This window comes from Coenobita brevimanus, chromosome 96 (genome assembly GCF_032717465.1).
Source record: "Coenobita brevimanus isolate Jiangsu-jjx chromosome 96, ASM3271746v2, whole genome shotgun sequence".
NCBI classification, from domain to species: domain Eukaryota; kingdom Metazoa; phylum Arthropoda; class Malacostraca; order Decapoda; family Coenobitidae; genus Coenobita; species Coenobita brevimanus.
This window is the reverse complement of record NC_137049.1, coordinates 18,129,235-18,148,431: the sequence shown is the minus strand read 5'-3', so window position 1 is coordinate 18,148,431 and position 19,197 is coordinate 18,129,235.

The following is a 19,197-nucleotide window of genomic DNA, read 5'->3' as shown; positions in this document are numbered from 1 at the left end:
TTAAAACCTTCCTTCAGATAACATTTATTATTGTTGTTATTATTATTATTATTAATACAACAACAACAGCAATTACTACTACTACTGCAATTACTAGTACTACCACTACTGTAATTACTACTACTACTACTACTACTACTACTGCTACTACCACTTTTTTTCCAGGCGATTTTCTTCCCCTTAAATGAGGTCACTTGTATTGAAGGGGTTTGCTAAGGCTATATCTAATCCCACTAAGTGAGAAAAAAAATGAAACTGAAAAAGATTTCTTTGGGAGATGAAAATAAAAACTGAAAAAGACTCCCTGGTGCTCAATGGCCTAATACCCCCGACAGACCAAGCCACAATCAGTTCCTCCCCAGAAATCCTATTACTGAAGACTTTGCCGAGGAGACAGGTTTATTTGGCCCGTATAGATAGATGGATTGATAGATAGGTAGATGGATACACAGGTATGCAGGTAAATAGATAGATGGGTGGATGGATGGACTGGATAGACATATGCAGATATATAGACAATTGAATAGATAGATGGATGGATAATTGGATGGTCATATATAGATAAATAGGTAGACAAAAGTAGATGGATAAATATATAGGTGGATAGACAGATAGGTTAATAAATAGATAAACAGACAGACATAGATAAAGAGATACCTACGGAGAGGGACAAGAAGGCAGTTTTATATACAGAGGTTATTAACGAAATACACTCAGCTCAGATTGCGTTCTCGGTCATATTCATAAATTTTCTTGGAATTTCCTCCCGCCTTTTCCGCACCTGGAACTAAAATAGGGACCTGGTTGTGTAAATAAACGGGTGCGTGTCATAGTCTGAAGGAAATGCGTGTTGGGTGTCTTCCTTGTCAGTCACACTCACCTCCTCACTAAAAATACAATCCTGAAAGGGTTAAGAAAATTTATGAACGTTTTTAATACATTGTAGTTCCAGCAGGAGAGAGAGAGAGAGGAGAATGTAACCATCCTTTGTGAGGGACTTACTGGGGGAGAATCAGATAGGGAGCACACACACACACACACACACACACACACACACACACACACACACACACACACACACACACACACACACACACACACACACACACACACACACACACACACACACACACACACACACACACACGGACGCACGCGCGCGCCACAGGCATTCGTCTCTTCTACGTCTCATCTAGTTCACGTACACACACACACACACACACACACACACACACACATAAAGCTTTCATCTCTCAACTTCATGTTTATTACACTCGCGAACGAAATTGCGAGGAGGTTGTGTGTTTGGTCCGGTTTATCTGTCCTTCTGTCAATCGGTTAGTCAGTCAGTCTGTTTGGCTGTCCCTTAGCAAGATTATAGGGAAAAAAGCAATTGATGGAACTGCGACATGTTTAGCATAATTCTCTTGGACCGTTGTAAGAACAGGCTCTATTTTTTGGCCAAAAATTGTCATAGGTTATAGTTGCGAGTCAAGGACTAAGTCAACTTAAACAGTTTTAATCTGATGTTAACCAGAATTGGTCGAAAGGCTGAGGAACAAGGAAGGGTGATGTGAATCTTTTGAAAACAGTCGGTCAAAGGTAAGGCTCCCAGGACAAAGTCAGATGTTTGTTTTGGTATTCAATTTCTAGATCCCTCTCACGGGCCAAGGTTGAGGTAACATTTTTTTCCTATTTGAGCCAAACTTGATGGAAGAGTTAAAGGTCGATAAGGGTGAAATAGAGCAATCAGCCTAAGATCAAGGGCACCTGGCAGCACCGGATGTTCGGCCTTAAGGGCTTTGCTCACGATCAGTGAGCTCTTGTCCAGTTCAAGGACGTTGCTCATCAGTTTTGAAATATGGTGACATATCACGCAATAAACAGGAAAAGTGCTGCCTTTCGTCATTTGTACATGATTATTTTACAGTAATATTTCATAAACATTCTCCAAAACTACAGATACACATTGAGTGTATGGACGGGCATTTAGACCGATTGTACGGGGCGGGTGTTGTGCTCTATGAGTGCTTCTTGTTTTCATTCTGTCTTTGTGTCCTCGCTCGTGATTTCCATTTTTCCACAGATAAAGCCTACACGGTACACATTCTCTCTCTCTCTCTCTCTCTCTCTCTCTCTCTCTCTCTCTCTCTCTCTCTGTTACGTATTCCCCTTTTCTTCCTTTCACTTACAATACAATTACTCTCATTTCTCTGTTTCTCATTCATCCGCTTCTCCGTTTCTTATATCCTCGCACTAACAATAACCTTACCCTCATTTCTTCGTTTCTTGTCAGCCCTCTCCTCTCCGCGCCTTCTTCTCTCGCTTAATCTGTCTTGCCAAGCTGTTTCTCCCATCTCAGTCCTCTGACCATTTTGTTTTGACATAAATTCTATTCTGAGCCCTTCCGTCTGATGATGTTTATTGTTGTTGTTATTATTATTATTATTATTATTATTATTATTATTATTATTATTATTATTATTATTATTATTGCGACTGTCCAGCACTGTATTTATCTTAGGGGTTACTTGCAGGACTGGAGGAGTTAGAAATAGCCTTCATTAACCACCATCAACATTAATGGCTCTGTTCAAAGCAAAATAAAAATCTGGTAGCAGCCAGAGTATGATGATGATAATTACTCCAGTGCATATTTGTTGTTGTTGTTGTTGTTGTTGTTGTTGTTGTTGTTGTTGTTGTTGTTTTGGGTGCAGGATCGTTCAAATGTCATCCCAACTGACAACAGGATGGTTACCCTTCAGCAGTCTACCATCCTCCTTTCAGGGGATAGGGAGGCAGTTGAGGGATGTTAGTATACCCGGGCAGCCGCACCACCTGGTCTTATCGGTGCCACCACTTGAAGGCTTCCCACTCTAGCACTACGTCATCGTACTGAAGGGTTTCAGTGTTCAAAAATATTTCTTCCCTCCTCCTCTACTCTTCCTCGTGGTCAGTATCCTAATACAGTAATCTGTTTCTTTCCCTGCATCCTAAATTTCCAGCTAATTGTGTTTAATATAACTTCCTGGAACTGCAGGCCCAATTTCCTATTCCTTATCGCTCAGGCTCCTACGACTCACTTAGCTGAATAAAATCGTCAGGTGTAGTAAATAAAAGCATAATAAAGAGTTGTTCCGACCATTAGAGGGTTAATGGTGACAGTAGTAGCCCTGTCATACCGATGACAGTATAGTATTAATTTTGTTCATGCTACACTCAGACGATTTTAATAAGCTAATGAGAGACTTTCTGAACTGGGGGTTTAGGTACAGCGTTAATGAAGCTCTTCACTAATATGGGATTCTAATCTGTATAAAATCTTCTTCAACTCTCTTTCACTGATTTCTTCCTTCCCTGCTTCAATGCATTCATTCTTCCATTCATCCATCCTTTCATCATCATCATCATCATCATCATAATTATTATTATTATTATTGTTATTATTATTATTATTATTATTATTATTATTATTATTATTATTGTCATCGTCGTCGTCATCATCGTTGTCATGACCCTTTCATCCCCACCTGAGACTGGGGAGATATATAGTCCAAAAACAAGCAAGAATAAAAGTTTTACAAACTGATGTCTTCAACGGAAAGGGTTAACCGACGCTTTTCATGCCATTTATTTTTCTTTATGATGCAGACTTTTTTCCCTCTTTATTTTTCCTCCCGGTCAATTTTCTCACCTATATATCTTTGGTTTATTTTAAGGTCGAGATTGTTTTTTTTTTTCCTTTGTCGTTTTCCAGCCTTTAGGTTTTTCATTTCCTTTCATTCGCTTCTTTTTTTAAGCTAGATATTGTATCAATACATTGGCTTCCGTCCTTTCAGTTTTCTCATCTCGCATTTTCTTTTTTTTTAATCATAAATTTTCTTCTTCGCTGTTCTTTCTCTACATGTCCCATATCTGCCTTATATATATATATATATATATATATATATATATATATATATATATATATATATATATATATATATATAAATATATAGTGTATTGAATTTTTTTCTTGTGATTCTCAGTTTTTCCATTACTCCATATTTATTGTCCAATCTCTTCGTGTAGTTGTTTTTACCTTTTCTTTGTACTGTCTTCCAGATCTGTCTTCCTCATTTTGGATTCATCCTTTTTATTTTCGTCGTACAGCTCTCGTTTTTCATTCGATCCAAATAATCCTCCCTCCCACTCCATCTTGTCACCCTTCACACGTCAGTCGCGCACTTCAGCCACAAAAGACCAAACACACTCATGCGCCATCATTTCAAGCCCTGGCATCTCTCTGTCCCTTTCATCTCCCCTCCCCCCCAGTCCTTCCATCCCTGTCCCATTCTTGTGTGCCCTCCTGCCTCTCTCTCTCTCTCTCTCTCTCTCTCTCTCTCTCTCTCTCTCTCTCTCTCTCTCTCCTTCCCGTCCTTTCCCTCCCCTTCCCTTCCAGTCCTGTCCATTTCTTTCCTATCTTCACTTCTTTTCCTCTCCTGTTTATTTCTCCTTTCTCTGCCTGCACATCACATCCCCTCCATTCCATTCCATCCCCTCCCCGTTCCTTCCTTCTTTGTTCCATCCTTCTCTTTCTGTTGGCATCACTTCTATCCCTGTACCATCCCTCCCCATGCTTATCTTTCTCCACATCCGTTATTCCGTTTCCTACGATAGTGTACATTTTCGTTAGTTCTTGCAACCTCCAGACAATTTTATTTGGTTAAAACGAGAATTCCCAAACAGGAGCGTTGTGGTGTGGATGTGGATGTGATAGGAAGCGTTGGGAGGAACACACTGAGGTGGTTTGGCCATGTGGAGAGGATGGAGGGTGAAAGATTGACGAAGAGAGTGTATGTGAGTGAGGTGGAGGGTGGAAGAGGGAGGGGGAGACCGAGGATGAGATGGAGGGATGGGGTGGAGAGGTATATGAGAGAGGGGGGTGTGAGTTGGGAGCAGGGCAGTGAAATGGCGGGGGACAGGGCGACTTGGAGGCGATTTGTTTGTGGCCACCCCAAACGGAATTGAGGCGTCTGGCAATAGATAGATAGAGAATTCCCAAACAGTGATGGGGTTAAAGATAGATGGGAAGATGCATAGTAAGAGAGAGAGAGAGAGAGAGAGAGAGAAGGCAAAGGAGTAGCAAAGGTTGAACAATGCGTTAGGCACCTTAAAAAACCATGTTGTGACTCTCAGGCTAAGAACTGGGGATGGCGCCAAGCAGGGTGTTTGTGTGTGTGTGTGTGTGTGTGTGTGTGTGAGAGAGAGAGAGAGAGAGAGAGAGAGAGAGAGAGAGAGAGAGATGAGAGTGAACTTATTAACCAATGAGAGCAAGGTGGATGGAGAGAAAATGAAGGAAGAATGATGGAGGTGAGAAAAGGAGATGGAAAAGAAGGACGAAGGAGAATGAGAGAAACAGGATGAAGAGACAGGTGGATGGAGAACAACGGAAGAAAGGAGAGATGAATCGTGGTGAAGGAAGGCTGACAACTCTGAGGAAGGAGGATTTATGAGAGACGAGGAAGATGGAGAGGCAAAGAGGAATGCGAAGGGGATGGAAGGAAGAGGGGCAAGGGAAAAAAAGAAAGGAAATCATCTTAAATGTCAGGACCAACTGCCTACCCCCGGGCTCCTACGCTCCTCATGGGGCAACGTAGGATTGGATGATGGATGGATGAATGGAAGAGGGAATGGAAATGAAGGGGACAAGAAGGCATGAGGATGGGGAGTAAAGAAGAGAGGAATGGAAGTTAGAAGGAGAAAGGAAAAGAAGGAGGATGGAGTGAAATAGATTGAAATAAAAGGAAGGAAGGAAGATGGAGGGAAAAAGAAAGGAGGCAGAAAAGAAGTAAGGAGATGACTAGGGATGGAGGACGATGAACTATGTGGATGGAGAGAAAAGAAGTGGAGAAGGATGGAGGGAAAAGGAGTGGCAAAGGAAGGTATACGGAGAAGAGGACGGTAGGAATTGAGATTGAGAGAATTCTCACCAAATTCAGGAGTTGGTTGGAGGGACGTGGAGTGGGCATCTATCCTTGAAATGATCGGGACTGCTGTAGTAAATCCTCGGGACACTTCGAACACGTCCATTAACTCACTGAAATCGGCTTTTCTTTTTCATAATATTCTTGCCATCTCCTGGCGATTTTATTCAGTTTAGTTTTCGACTTTGATGGGATGGGTACAGCCTTAATAAATTCCCTTCAGTACGAGAGTGGTGCTGGAGAGGGACGCCTTCATATACTGGCACCAATGCAGCCGGGTGATGGAGCTGCCCAGCATCCCCCCAAAGGAAGATGGTGGGCTGCACGAAAGGGACAGTGTCAGCTTGCAGTCCACCCTGTTTATGTTCCGGATGAACCTGAGGCTGCAACTACTATAACCAATACGAGAGACCCTTTCAGCTCTGAAAATAATCGTCTGGAGGTAGCTTGAACAAAACTTAAATACGTCTTCGGACAGAAGAGGTTAAGGTGAAATATGCAGAATAAATCGCTCAAGATTTGCTGCGAAGCCTCCCATGGCACCTAGATTACGACCCTTAAACTATCCCCAAGAAACTCAATCCTGGGCATTTCTGTGTTATCTCTGAGCCGTATTCTCGTTGGCTTTAAGAGGCTTCATAGTGCTTCCTCCTTAGCTTTTGATTTTGCCCACTGCACCTTACTATTCTCTTGTATGCTGTGTCCTTTTAGTATTGACAGAGTTTGCATCAGTAACGTACAGTACATGGGAATATTAAATTATAATGGACAAAATTAATCGCTTATGAAGAGGTAGTGCATAAAGTTCTAAACGAACAAGAATATGACTATTGATGTGGCGAACAGATAATATTGTGTTGGTGATGGTGGGAGGAATCGGAGGTCCAGGTCAGTTCGGCTACGAATTGAGGAGAGAGAGAGAGAGAGAGAGAGAGAGAGAGAGAGAGAGTACGAAGGAAAATAAACATGAAAAGCACGATAGGAGCATGAAAATGTATTAAAATAATATGGAAACAAAAAAATTATGAGGAAAAATTACTCCAAAAGTGGAGAGTAACGATGATGAAAAAGGGGAAGATGAATGAAGATGAAGACACATAAAATGAAGACAGTTATACGAAAACTTGCAACATGGACGAAAGATGAGGAAAACAGGTTAGACGATAAGAAGGGAAAAACCTTTTCGTCTTTTCCATCATTTACCCCTCCCATTTTCTCCAGTTTGTCTTCCTTGTTCTTCATTTCCTTCACCTTCCTCCTCTTACGAGTTTCATGCTTCTGAGTCATGGGAACTTAATTCACTCTTTATTACTTTCTTCCCTCGCTTCCTCCCTCCTTCCTTCCTCCCACCCCTTCCCTGTCCTCCCTCCTTCCTTCCTCCCACCCCTTCCCTCCTTCTCCCACCCTTTCCTCCCACCCCTTCCCTCCTTCTCCCACCCTTTCCTCCCACCCCTTCCCTCCTTCTCCCACCCTTTCCTCCCTCCTTCCTTCCTCCCACCCCTTCCCTCCTTCTCCCACCCTTTCTCTTCCCTCTCTCTCTCTTTTATATCTCCTTTTTTCCCCCTCTCTCTTTTTTTTTTTTTTTTTCATTTTCTTGAGGAATTCACGTTTGTCTTATGTATCTCAGTGTGGGTGAAATATAAGCCAGTTTCTTAGTCCTTCATCTTTTCCTGTCTCTTCTTTCTCATTTTCTTTCATTATTCCTCTCTTTCTCTTTTTCTCTTCCGTCGTTGTAAGTCCATACCTTAGACCGATGTATCTTTCTTCTCTCATATTTTCTTTCACTATTCCTCTCTTCCATCATCTTCTCCCTTCTTTACTTTTACAAAATAGTTTCAACCCCACGTAGATCTTCATAATAATACACAGAATACTAGTATGTGGTAAATATTCCTACATGAATAGGCATACATTACAGCATCTTTGTTCTAACCTGAGAAATATACCGGGCCCCTTTCATGTCAGTTGATGGTCAAGTGTAGTCAAGACTTAAGGGTCGAATTTATTACTAACCAAGGAGACTTATTCCTACCTCAAAAGTAAGGCGCACTGAATTTCATGCGAAAACTACAGGCACTCCATTGTAGTGTGTACCTGAAGAAGACCCCTAATCTCGTTCATCTCAGTTGATAGCCAGATGAAGTCAGAATGAAGGGCCGAATATATTATTAACCCTACCTCAGAAATGAATTTCATGCAGCTACGACGTAGGATGCAAATCCCTAACTTCTCTCAGCTCAGTTGATGGTCAAGTGTAGTGAAATTGATGGGTCATATTTACTATTAACCAAGGAGACTCATTCCTTCCTCGTAAATAAGGCTCACTGAATTTCATGCAATCATAATATTCAGTTTTTGTGAGGGCTTCAGTTTCGTCAGGTAAAAACAAACCGTCAATAGGTTAATACCCGGCTATTCTTGACGTACGCACTCACCGTGAAAACATGGTGCCTCTAATTAGCTTCATTTTATCCACATACATCCACCTCACTGTTGCCTTTTTCCCTGGTGATTTACGCTTCGTCATCTCTATTTTCATCCGTTCATTCAGAGGCACCTGGTGGTATAGTGGTTAGAGGATCCCTGTCGGAGTGATGCTCTTGCATAGGGAATAATATGAGATTGGGGGTTACCAATTTTACAAGTTAGCATTCAACGTACAATTGCTATCAATAATTCATCATCATCGTTATCATCATCATCTTCATCGTCATCAGCCTGACTTTTTTTTCTTTTTCTTATTTTTTTTTTTTTCGCAGAACCCCAATAGGGGGCAGCCCTCTGGGTCCTCCTGCTGTTGAGTGGGACTACAGTTTTACTGTGTTCTTCTTCTTCTTCTTCTTCTTCTTCTTCTTCTCCTTCTCCTAGTCCTCCTCCTCCTCCTCCTCTTCCTCCTCCTCCTCCTCCTCCTCCTCCTCCTCCTCCTTTCTGGACCCTACCTCACCCCACCTGTGGGTTAGAGGAAGAGGCGGAATGACGACGACGATGACGATGATGATGATTGATCACTTTACCTCCCTTCTGTCATCACTTCTCAATAGTCTTCATCATCTTACTGTCTTTGTTTAGTATATCACTGCGTGTAATAACCTTTCCCTCTCACATACGTCAGTCCATGCTTTCCTGTTTTCATTCTTTCACGCTCCCATTTATCCTCCCTATAATTTTTTACGCCACCAGCTCTGGTGCCATTACCTTTTCATTTTCTTTTCCTTCATCTTGCACTGTCACTTTTCTAATTTCGTTTGTTTTTTCGTCTTTTCATGTTTTTTTGGCCCTTCCCCCCCCCTTTCATCTCTTCTGCCATTTTCGTTGTCATTTCCATTCTTCTTCGTCTCATCTCACACTCCCTCAGCACTTGTTTCATCGTCATTAGCATTCCCATTCATTTCTTTATCAATTTCTTTTATAGTACTTCCCCTTTTTCCGTCTTCTGCCCAACCATGGTCGGTATATTTTAATTTTCCTTTTTTTTTTCTTTTTTCTTTTTTTTTTTCCTTCAGTTCAGCTATCCTAAGAAAATGGATGAGGTATAGGATATAAGTCTAAGTAATGCATTAATTGAATGCCATTCTAGTAATATTATATGAGATGATTTTGTTTCAGCATTTGAGTTGACTAAATTTGTATGCAAAGCTACCAGATTAATACAACATGCAGAGGAGAGATTGATGCAAGAAAGGAGAATATCGAAAACAAGGAGTAAAATGACTTACTGTCACCGAGGTCGGATTCGGATATATTCTGACGCAAATGGTCTCATCGTGTAGGTTGGAGTAATGCAAGAACACTCGGTTTCCATGGGTCACCTTCAGTTCACTTCGTTTCTCAGTGTCACCTGCGGCATTGAGCATGAGAAGCTAAGTGACCCGTAACGTGGCCCAGTGAAACGGAGTGTTTTTTCACCTTTACTGCGACGTGCATGATCGGACAATAAATCTCAGTTTATAAGCTGTATGATCGTCGAGGGGGGAAAGAGGCAGACCGAGGATGAGGTGGAGGAATGGAATGAAGAGATCTGCGAGAGAGGGGATGTGAGCCGGAGAGAGGGCAGCCTAATGGCAAAGATAGGTATAGGAGTGATATATTTGTGGACACCTCATACGGAAATAAGGCATCTGGCTGGAGAAACGGCATAATAAAATTGTCGCTGGTTAGCATTTTTCTCGTTATGGTGTATTATAATTAAAAAATTATAAAAAACGTACAGCGGTATATTTATGTGGAACATGCACTGTTAATCGCAACTAGGTGTTACAAAGCGTCGTATGTTAGCAAGAAAACGACACTGTTCTGTTCCTCTCTCTCTCTCTCTCTCTCTCTCTCTCTCTCTCTCACACACACACACACACACACACACACACACACACACACACACACACACACACACACACACACACACACGGAGGGTGAATTACCATCTTATCCTAAGTCCCCAACACTATCACCCAGTACTACTCGTAAGAGTCGAGAGCTGAAGTAATGCACGTCACCCTTCTCGTTCAGAAAATCGTCCCATTAACGTATTGTTGTTATTATTATTATTATTATTATTATTATTATGATTATTTTCATCATTGTTGTTTTTGCTGTGTTCTAAATACCGTTGAGTGGTTTTCTTAAGTGTAGTGGAAATTTTTCGAAATGGAAAGGTTAGAAGCAGCTTCATTTAACCACTTCACCACTAAAGATCCGTCCTAAGATTAATGAAATGCATATGGTGGCGTAATCTCTTCAGCTTAATTTGGCCGAAATTATTGTCCTTTAGCAGTTTTTTTCACAGAGCTCATAGACAATATACGATAATGCTACATAAATTACATAAACTTCTTCGTCGCTAGCATCATATTCCGGCCTTAATGTCTTATTACAGCTCAGCGGTCAAGATAGACGGCAGTTGTGGGGCAAATGAGATTAAAAATAATGTAGATGGAGAGACAACAATTTTGGGCGAAGAGCAAAAGAATACTGACAGAGTGACGACATTTTTGGGCCAGGTTAGAATAAAAAAGTATAGATGGCGGGATGGTAATTTTGGGCCAAGTTAGAGTAAAAAGAAGAGAGATGGAGAGAGAGAAATGTTGGACAAGTTAGAGTAAAAACTGTGGAGATGAAGAAATGGTAATTTAGGGCCAAGTTCGAGTAAAAAGAGTAGAGATGGAGAGGGTAATTTTGGGCCAAGTTAGAGTGAAAAGAGTAGAGATGGGGAGAGGGTAAATTTTACCAGGTTAGAGTAAAAAGAGCATAGCAAGAATCAAATGAAGAGACGTCATGGTAGAAAATAAGGTTAAAGCACACTGTCGTCTTGAGTATGAAAACCGCAGCTAAAGATTTAAAGGTCCCATGAGGTGGCCATTTGGGGGAAGAGGAAGTGGAAGAGGAAATAGCAGGAGAGGAGGAGGAGCAGGGAAGGAGAGGAACGAGGAGGAGGAGAAGGGAAGAGCAGGTGGAGGGGGAGGGAGAGGGAGAGGAATAAAAGTAGAGGGTGAATAGAGAGAGAAAGAGAAGGAGAGGGTAAGTTGGGGAGAAGGACGAGAAGGAGACGAAGGAAAAGATGGTGTGGGGGAAGAGAGGGAGGAAAATGAAGTGGGAGAGAAGGGGAGAGGAGATAATGATGATGATGATGATGTTGAAGAGGGGGGGAAATGAAGGAGAAAGGAAGAAAGATGAGAGAAGGGGAGGCAGGGAAGGCTGTATACATTCACTTACGCGCAAACATTCACACACACATCTATCCGCAGTACAAACGTAAACGCTTACTCACATTATCAAAAAAAAAAAAAAAAAAAAATGTGTGTGTGTGTGTGTGTGTGTGTGTGTGTGTGTGTGTGTGTGTGTGTGTGTGTGTGTGACGATGTTTTTCCACTTAACTTTACGCTGCTTCGTTGCTTGTGTGTGTGTGTGTGTGTGTGTGTGTGTGTGTGTGTGTGTGCTTATGCGTGTGCGTGTGCGAGTGTTTGAGTGTGTTTGCTTTGAAGACGCTTGTACCTGAGCGCGTGTTTACCATTGTTTGCGTGTGAGAGATTGTGTGTATCAACTCGGATCGTCTCTGTATACATCTTTGCCCTTTGTGTGTGTGTGTGTGTGTGTGTGTGTGTGTGTGTGTGTGTGTGTGTGTGTGTGTGTGTGTGTACTCTTGAGTGCTTGTGTACGTGTGTGTACATGAGAAGTATATATTTTTGTAAGCTCGTACGTTTATAAATATACAGTCTTTGAGATCATATAGCCGTGTTTACGTGAAGACTGTATGTGTGAATATTTTGTGTGTGCGTGAATATGTGTACATGGGACGCTTGTGCGGGGAGTGAGTGCAGTAGACAGATTGACGGATTGAATTACTAATTGATAAATAAATAAATGGATGGGTGGATGGATTAATAGATAGATAGACAGATAGATAGACAGGAGAAAGGACGGATGGATATGAATGGATAGACAGATAGATTGAGGGGTATCTGTATCTATCTATCGATCGATAGATAGTTAGATAGATACAGAAAGAGAGAGAGAGAGAGAGAGAGATCTTTAGGCATATTAGTGTATCAAAAAAATGTGTTGTATTCTTAATGGCATATTAGACTTCATAAGACTTTTTCCTTTACTCTGAATTTTATATTATTTGATCTTGATTTTTCACTCGTGTGCTACCTCTAATGTATCAGATTCGACATAGTTAACATAATAAAGTGGTAAGGAAGAGGTGGTGGGGAGACTTCCGAGCCAAGTCAACGAAAACATGGCCCCGCGAGTACGAATGTGTGACGTGCGTGCGTGTAGGCGTGTGTGGCGTCAAGGGAGGTAATTACTGGCATCTCCTGGGGTCTGGGGTCTGCTCAGGGCTTCCGTCTTTACCCGTCACTCTCCGGGTCTTATTCATCCATCCTTTAATCATCTAATCTGTTTTTACCCCATTACGAGGGTATGAGCCCAGGGCTACGCTACTAATTCCCGACATTTAAGTCGAGAGTGACCAACCTCGTTCGCTGTCAAGTGGCATCATGGTAAATATAAATCACAACCATTCCTCGGATGACAACCCATACTAGCCCCATCCGATTGGAGTTCATTACCCCAGTAGATTACCAGGCGTTTAGTTAGTTACACGAGTATGGGTACCACCCATCCCCCTGGGCAACAGGAAATTATTTGGCCTGGTACCCAGTTCAAAGTCGCCTGAAGGTACCACTACATTGAGGAGTTTCCCCAGTTTCCCCTTTTTCTGTCCTTCCTCATGACTGTTCCTGATCTTGTTCTAGAAGAAATATTAGGACTTAGCAGAAATTGACTGTCGTAGTTTTACTCTGAGTGTCTGCCCTTATCCGTCAGTCAGCAGATTTTATCACGTGATGATCGCTCTTTGCCTGATGGTCTTATGGATTAAGGTGCTCTAACGGGATGATGTCCGTAACGGTCAACATCCAAGTGGTGGTGGAACATACTGCTCACGTAGTGACACTAAGAGGCGTATTTATAATCTCTCCTCAGCTTAAACTGCGTAAACAGTGCTGGTATATACGCTTGTTTATACATTCATAAGGATACCAAACACTTCTCCGTCGAAATAAATATTAGTGTAGCGGAGAAAAATCTGTAATATTAGTTAACCATTACGGAGACAAGTATGCAGTAAAAATCACCCCCCCCCCCCTTTAAAAAAAAAAAATCAGTCTTCTCTTCTTGTCATGAAAGCTGTTCACGATCGTATTGTTCTCAGCCTGCGAGTTCTTTCATCATCTAAAACATTAATTAGACTCGCTTACCTATTTTTACTATCAGTTGATCAAGATTCCCCCCCCCTCTCTCTCTCTCTCTCTCTCTCTCTCTCTCTCTCTCTCTCTCATGTAATTAAATCTAGACTGAAGCCAAAGGATGAAAAAGGAAAATGAAAGGAAGCATACGAAAAGGAGCGGGAAAAATGAAAGAGAGACTGGAGAAACGGAAACTATAACAAAGATGTTCAGAAATAGTGACAAAGAGAAAAGAAAGCATTATAATAGGATATAAAAAGGGAGAAAGGCTAACGGCAGAAACAGCAAAGAACAGAGAGCAAGCAGTGAAATGGTTCAAGGAAATTTATATGAAGAAGAAACCAAAGGGAAGAAGTTACAAAGTAAAATGAAGAAAAAAAAAAGGAGAGAGAGATCTACAAAGAAGGAAAGATAGGAAAGGAGATAGATAGAAGAAACGAAGGGCAGGGGAAAGGTGAAAATAAAAAAGAATGAAGATATTAATATGAAGAGGAAGCGCGGGAGGATTGAAATGGAAAAACGGGAAGAAGAAATATGTACAAAGAGGAAGGAAAAGTAGGCAAAGGACGTAAAAAAACACCACGAAAAATAACAAAGGTAGAGAAGATAGAACGAAGGTAGAGTGAAAGAGAAAAATATAAAGTGATAAGAAAAAATGATGAATGAAAAGATAAAATAGAAGATGGAGAAGAGAGGATACGATGAAGGAAGAATGAATGATACGAAAAAGGGAAAACTGAGAAGATGAAGATAGAAAACGGAAAAAATATGATAGGGTAAGGGAATGAAGTGGAGAGAAAGGTGGTTTCATATGTGTCTTCCAGCGACCTTGAAATGGAGGAGAGAGAGAGAGAGAGAGAGAGAGAGAGAGAGAGAGAGAGTGGAGGAGGGAGGTGTGGGAGGGAAAGGGATAGGAGAGAGAGTGAAGAGAAGAGTGCGAAGTGGGGGAAAGGGAAAGTGAGAGAGGGAAAAGTAGGGAAGTTCCCTTCCCGTCTATCTATCTCCCTCCCTTTCTCCCAGAATCTCGCTCCTCTTTCCCCCGTCCCTTCCTGCCTCAGTGTTGGCCTTCACTAAAGTTACGTCAGTCAGTCTGTGAGGATGCCAGCACGGGTATCCCCGCCCCTCGAGAGAGAGAGAGAGAGAGAGAGAGAGAGAGAGAGAGAAAGAGAGAGAGACTGGTGATATGAACGAAAGTGAAATTATACGAAAATATTGGAGAGAGAGAGAGAGAGAGAGAGAGAGAAAGCAGTAGTATTAGTATTAGTAGTAGAAGTAAAGAGCATCAACCAGGAAGAGAAGCAGTTTTAATGAAGTGGAGGAAAAGGGAAGCTCAGATTTTTGTTTGTTTAATTCACGTAGCTCAGTGGTGGAACCTGAAAGTACTGCAGCTCTGTATCATTTCCGTAGCACTTCACTGTGATTAGCATCGTAATCTGATGTTAATCCATTTGCAGCATATTTGACTTAGTTCATTGACAGAAGACGGCTGTGCTTTGGATCTACGTCCTTTCCAAGGCATTTGTTTGTGACTAGCATCGTCTCCTATAACTCAGCCTTCAAGACTTATAGAGGAATTATAGGACAGGTTTGAGTATGAAAGGCTTTGTATATGGTGAATGTGGGGGTTGTTTTTAAGAGGCTTTGGAAAGTTCGTAATACTAATTACTTCGCGATTTATTCTTTACATTACATATTTATTTTCTCTTCTGTGCTGTTGATTGAAACTGTGTCGACAGGAGAAAGATATGAATAGCAACAAAGGAATGTTAATATGTAAAACGCAGAACAAATCGCCAAAAAAAAAAAAAAAAAAAAAAAAAGGTGCAACGAAGCGTCCAAAGCCTGGATGTGGTGGCAGGGGAAATGACGGACACTTGGAGTGGGTGAGTGGCTGCTAGTAAACACAAGCCACTTAAGAGGACAAGACGGTGAAGTGGTAGAGAGAGAGAGAGAGAGAGAGAGAGAGAGAAAGAGAGAGAGAGAGAGAGAGAGAGAGAGAGAGAGAGAGAGAGAGAGAGAGAGAGAGAAGGAGGGGGGCAGACAGACAGACAGACAGACACAGAATTGCGGTGCATAAGGAAAGAAACGGAGCGACCGGGAGATGAAGAAGAAAATAAGGAAATGATAGAAACAGAAACATGGAGAAAGAGGTGGAGAAAACAGCAAAGAAGTAAGGAATTAAAATGGAACAGAGATGAAAACAGTTGTGAAGTAAACAAACGGAGTGGTAGAGGGAGGACGAGCGAATGAGGGAGAAAACAATGGAGATGTAAAGACAGAGCGAGAGAGGGAGGTGATGATTATAGTGAGAAAATTAACAGAGAAAGTGAGAGAAAGGAGATATAATTTGAAAAAAATCAAAAACAGGAAAGGGAAGAGAAAACTGAAAATACAAGAGGAACTAGAGATTAAGAATATGGAGAGATAGGAGTGAAATGAAGAAAAAGAGGGAGAGAAAAATGAAGAGACAATGGGGAAATAAACATTAGGAAGGAGGAGAGATTATAAAGACAGGAGGAGGGGAAGAAAAGGAACAGAGAAGATATGAAAAGGGTAATAGGAAGAAGACAGATAGAGATATGCAAGAGGGGAAAAGAGTGGGAAGGTGAAAGACGAAGCAAGGCCGGGGTTAGAAGTGTTGAAAGTTGATTAAGAATGAAAGGGAAGATGAAAGAGAGGGGAAGAAAGAGGAATGAAGATAGGTGTGGATATGTAAGAGGTATAATAGACGGGAGGGGAAAAAAGGTGAAGGAGAAAGTGGTAGGAATACTCAAGAGGGGAAAAGAGAGGGGAAGACAAAGGAAATGAAGATACAGTAGGTGGAGATATATCAGAGGGGAGGGGAAGCAAATTCAAGAGGAAAATGATGGAGCTGTGCAAGAGGGGAAATGAGGGGCAAGGTGAAGGACAAAGAAGGTTAAGGGCAGGGTCGAACGATTTTAGTTCTTTCATCTTAATTTGATGGAGATTTTCGTCTTCTTGCGGCTTATTTCCCGCAGTTCAGTGGCAGAATACGACAGTACTGCGAGTCTTCGTCCTCTCCATAGCACTCCATTAATAACATCTAATTCTAGCATTAATCATTTATAAAAGCTTGGCATTAAAGAAAAAGAGTTGGTAAAGTCACACCTTATAAAAGTGAAAGCAGTGTATGTCACACATGTTGTGGGGGAAGTGAATGAAGGGGAGAGGGAGAAGGGGTGATGGAGGAGATGAGGAGGAAGGGAAAGGTGAGGGAAAAGTGTCAAAGATAAGGGAAGCAAGGGGAAATGGATAGAGGGAAGAAAGGGGGAGGTAAAGAAATAGGGAGGTAAGGAAGAGAGAGAGAGAGAGAGAGAGAGAGAGAAGAGGGGGGAAGATGAAGGAAAAGGGACAGAACTGAAGGGAGTTGGGGAGAGTAAGAGAAGAGTTTTAGAGATGAGGGGGAAGGAGGGGAGGAGGAGTAGAGGAATCGGAGTTGGAAGGAAAAGTGTGTGTAATGGGAAAAAGGTAAGGGGTTAGCAGGGGAGAGAGATGGAAGAGAGGAAAGGAAGGAAAAGCTAGGCCCATTTTGTCGTCTGCTGAAGTTCCCGATGACCTTTTCCTAAGCGATTTGTTTTGTTTATTACCTCTTACTGTCCTCATGTGTGTTACATAAATCCTTCCAGTATCTCGAGACTCGGCATGAATAACGAACAAAAGAATATTAACTAGCCGTATCCAAAAATAAATCGTCAAGGAAGATGTGTTATGGAGCCTCCTTATCCGACGAGAATACGAGCCCTAGTGACGGAGGGGGAGTTGAGGGAAAAGGGACAGAGATAAGGGAGGTGAGTGGGGAAAGAGAGAGAAAGCGAGGGGATGTGAGTGAGGTGGGCTGGTGCCAAAGTAACAAGTGTACTCGTAAAGTCTTCACACATCACTCATCCCAGCACCTTACCTGTCTGTCTGTCTGTCTTGCTGATGTTTTGGTCCCATCTCGTTCAGGAGTCTCTTCAGCACGTCTTCTTTAGATTTTTCTTTTTTTACTATTACATTTTTTATTTCATGTCTTTTATATCGAGAGAGACCGCATGAATTGCACATGAATGAGCATTAAGACATTGCGACACGCACACCTTGCAATCGGTAATCAGGAACTTATTCTAAGTAGCTTTAGAGGTAGTGTAACTCCTTTTCCGTAATTATTTATTCTGAACATTACACTTCTGTATCCCCTTTTATGTTGGGAACTCTGTGGATACTGAACAGATTTAGTTGTTAAGACGCAATATGCAAAATAGATCGCCAAGGTAAAGGTGCTACTTAGCGTTCTGTGCTTCTTAACAATAAAGCCCTTAGGCTGAACTGAAGCTTTGGCCCTGCCCACTGACCTTGTCACTCGAATGAATGTCCCCATATTTGAATTGGGAATTTGCTAACACGACAAACTCTGGGACTGGGGATTAGATAACAGGGAGACAGAATACGGAGACAGACATACAAGAATATACGCTGGCGATAGATAAAATTGACAAGAAGAGGAGTCTGACGATAGATACATATATAATTAGTTTGACATCTTCATAATGGTTGTTCACATTTTGTAATAGGTTTCATAATTCTCTCTCTCTCTCTCTCTCTCTCTCTCTCTCTCTCTCTCTCTCTCTCTCTCTCTCTCTCTCTCTCTCTCTCTCTCTCTCTCATTGTTGTTTCTGTCATTTTAGTTCCCATATATAATGTTCTTCTTTCCTTATTGCTACCCAGACGGAAGGATGGAGTAAAAAAAGGAGAAAGAAAAGAAGAAATTATATGTGTCTGAGTAAAATTGTGTGAATGAATGGGCGGGCGCGCGTCCGTGTGTGTGTGTGTGTGTGTGTGTGTGTGTGTGTGTGTGTGTGTGTGTGTGTGTGTGTGTGTGATGTCAGGAGATTATCGTATGGCATTTGTTTGTGTGTTTGTCCAGTATGTTTAATGACAAGGGACTGTCGTATGGTGTGTGTGTGTGTGTATGTGTGTGTGTGTGTGTGTGTGTGTGTGTGTGTGTGTGTGTGTGTGTGTGTGTGTGTGTGTGTGTGTGTGATGGCAGGGGACTATCGTATGGTGAGTGTGTATGTGCGTCAATAGTCACTCAGTCGTGTCTGGTTTTGATAACTTGTGTGTGTGGCGGCTTGTGTGTGTATAAATGTAGTAGTCCCCCACTCCCCGCTGTCCCTCACCCTCTCCCTTACATCCTCCCTCACCCTCTCCCTTACATCCTCCCTCACCCTTTTCTTACTTTTCTCCCTTATTTCCCTTCCTCACGCTTCTTCTCCCTTTCTCCGTTTCTTACCTTACCGTTTCACCTTCCCATTACCCTCTTTCTTCCTCATCGTCCTCTTACCACTTCCCTTTCCCTCTTTTCCCCTCTTCCTCACCCAACTTCTCCTTCTCCCCTACCCTGCCACTCCCCTTCCTCATTCCGCATCATCCCTTTCCCTTACCCTCCTTTTTCCATTTCTTCCTTTCCCCTTTTCCACTCACCT